Source organism: Gavialis gangeticus, unplaced genomic scaffold (assembly GCF_001723915.1).
Source record: "Gavialis gangeticus isolate Ggan-Ray unplaced genomic scaffold, GavGan_comp1, whole genome shotgun sequence".
NCBI lineage: Eukaryota > Metazoa > Chordata > Crocodylia > Gavialidae > Gavialis > Gavialis gangeticus.
In genome coordinates, this window is record NW_017729032.1 from 70,563,089 (window position 1) to 70,566,254 (window position 3,166).

A 3,166-nucleotide genomic window follows, 5' to 3' on the forward strand; every position below is an offset into this window, starting at 1 on the left:
CCGCACACACCCTTAATTCCTTTCACAGTCAGACTGTGAGCTTTTGGGAGCAATTTTTTTTTCTGTCCCCTACATGTTTATTCAGTACCTGGCCAATGAGGTTCTGTCATTTTTGGAAGACCAGTTCATGTCAGCTGAGCATATTTTAGTATATGTGGATTACTTTGGTCAAATCTTAATAATAGATTTAGTTGAAATAACGAATACATTGCTACATATGCATGTCTGGAGATGGTACAAAGGAGGTATAGGGCTTTGCTGGTTAACAGGCCAGGGACTTGGGTATTTTGTTTTTATGCTTTACTCAGATGATGTTTATACCCCCATGCTTCTACCTCCTAAAGTTCTTGCTACCCCGACCTTTCAGAGCATGCACACATCTGCGTGCTTTTGGTGGCTCTGTGTAGCTCTGCCCAGCACCTGTGCTGTTAGGATGTAAAGTGAACTCTGGGGAAGATGTTACCCCTGACCAGACCGTAGCAGCCAGTTCATGGTGCAGAACCATCTTCATTCACATGCCTTCTTATAGTAGCCCAAGCTTCACATCACTTTGCAGGCATACAGAACTTGCTCAGCAGGGTGGAGGGATCTGCCACCACAGGGGCTTCATTCAAAGTTTTCCTGGCAGAATGAAAGTACTGTAGACTTCAGCATTGCCAGACTTTGAATTCTGAACAATATGCCTGCCTTTTTACGTCTGAGGAACAGGGATCCCTGTCAATGAAGATTTTCAAGGAGCTTTAGATCAGTCTCTGGCTATCATAAAGTGTGCTGTGTGTTTATATGCCTTTACTTCAAATACTAGATATTCGGGGCCTAGGGAAACTTCCAACTACTCTAAAAATAGCTGGTTTCCTAATTGGTGTAGGTATTCACATTAAATTCACATGGGGTACTTCCATGCACACAAGTGACCAATTCACTTGTAGTGGGATATATCTAACTCTTTTTTATTCTGCCTGCCTTAGACTACACATTAGCCTATTGATTTTGAGGAGAATTAAAGCAGAATGAAACAACTGGGGGGAGTTCTTCTGATGAATACACTATGTACTATGTCTTAAATTTGCAGAACCTTTTAAAAATTATAAATGAATCAACACACAGAATCAAGTCAATAGTTCAAAACATAGAAAAATGATATTTTATTTTTCTTTCAGACAAAAACTTTGTGATGGGTGAGGTATGGGACATGATACTTTATTTTTCTTTCAGACAAAATCCAACAGGTGATTTTGAGATCTTTAATCTAGTCTAACCTAATCAAAATCCTGTCCAAAGTTATATGGTAATTACAAGAGTGAAATAACACATTAAATGACCCATCACACCCATCTTTACAGAGACACCTAGGCTTTGGATCACAAAAGTGATCCAAAAGGCATATACAGATAAATTGCTTAATATCTATAATTAGTTTTTGTCTGTAATACATCAACATTGGGATGGTTTCCAAAAAGTACCTTTAATCAAATATATGTAAAATGATTTTTGCTAACAGGCAGAGGGGAAGGTTTGTTTTCTAAAGCTTTTTTCCCCAACTAGTTGTGCTGTTGCATCTTACCTCAATAATTTCCAAAGGCTCTAAACCAAGTTCACTGATATAACTGGAGCTGAACCAACCAGGGCACACCAAAAGATGCGGACAGTAATTGAGAGGAATGACCAAATAACAAAGAATGAATCTAGATGTCAAAGAAGCTGTATTCAAGTCTTGCCTCTGCAACAACAGACTTCTTGAATATCCTTGGCAACTTACTTGATATAATTTTTTTTGATTACAGTAGCCCATAAAGGCATCTGTTAAGGATCAGAGCCCTATCATGCACATATGCAAAGTGTATGTAGTAAAAAAAAGAGAAAAAGCCTGCACCCCAGAAAGTTTGCAGTCTGGCTGAGAAAGAATTGTGTAGATGCTGCTGACTCACTGATGTAATTGGCTCATTACCTTACTGAGACAGAAAGGAAGTGTGAATGGCTTTCTGGGAGAAAAAAAAAGTGTGCACAGGCTGAGGTAAGAACATTAGAACAGCCTAGCATGAGAAAAAGCCTCAACTATTGTTAATTTATTGTGAATTGGCTAATAAAGGCAAACCCCAGGGAAGGAATGAGTCTGGACTCAATATGTGACAAGAAAATCTTGGCTTAGAGCAGTTTGCCAAACACTACCGATACCATCATTCAACTATCTTTACATCCCTCAATATGTTAGTTTCAGAGGAAGCTGTATTACCTTATCTCAGCTGTCATTATTGTGAATAGCACTCTTTCTTCTATTTTATCTTACATATAACAGTCTTTTGTTTGCCGCAGTGCAGTACAATAGATTTTAATGCTCTGTTTGGTCCCCTGACTATAAAATAACATTCCTGTGACTTTTTCTTGTATTTTTTAAATGAAAAAAAGTTTTTAAAATAAAGTACAGTAATAGAATCATCTGGCTCAATGAGCAAAAAAATTAATACTCTCACCTCTCTGAGAAAAGGAACAATTTTGTTAGTAATGAAGAATAAATATCATGCAACATTAATAGCATGACTGCTCATTATGAGGCCTATGCAAATATGTTTTGGTGCAGTCTGCTCATCAAAAAATGCTGGTTTGGTTAACCCCAAACTATTTTCAACTTTGGCTTAAATTCACTAAATAAAATGTTGATTGATTTTTTTCAGGCTATATTAAGAACTGGGACATAGGGGAAAAGGCTAATGCTCTTTTACTTAAAGGATTCTGGAAACCCTGATGTTAAACTCCTATCTTGTCCAAAAAGACTTGAGCCCATATCTCTCTCATCACAGGACAGTGTCCTAATCTCCAAACTAGGGAATATTATAGTTTAATTCCTTCACCTAGTTTACTTTTCCCCTGTTCTCTCCTCTAAGCAGCTAGCGGTTTACTCCCTTACTTTCTAAATGCCTACCAACAGGGGGACTTCTTCAGGAGGGCTGCTCCCTCTTAATGATCCAGACTATCCTGTCAAGTATCTCCCCCTCCAGGAATGTAGACTGAGACCCACTCTTGCATATTCAGTTCCCCCTGCTTCCCATAAGAAGTCTGGGCTGTCATGTGCAGATGCTGGACAATATTGGATTGCAATACCAAATACCAGTGTATCAGCCTGAGGTTGGCTTCTTTTATTGTGTGTAGCCACATATTCCTGAACAGG

At 38.5% G+C, this 3,166-nt stretch overlaps 1 long non-coding RNA gene across 1 annotated transcript in view; it reads left to right on the top strand.

Annotated features, from left to right (window-relative positions):
• Positions 1–1,289: 1,289 nt before the first annotated feature.
• LOC109302495 overlaps positions 1,290–3,166 on the top strand; it is a 9,837-nt gene continuing 7,960 nt past the window's right edge. The window contains exon 1 of the long non-coding RNA XR_002098809.1: positions 1,290–1,300. This is a non-coding gene — a long non-coding RNA (uncharacterized LOC109302495). The remainder of the gene's footprint in view (positions 1,301–3,166) is intronic.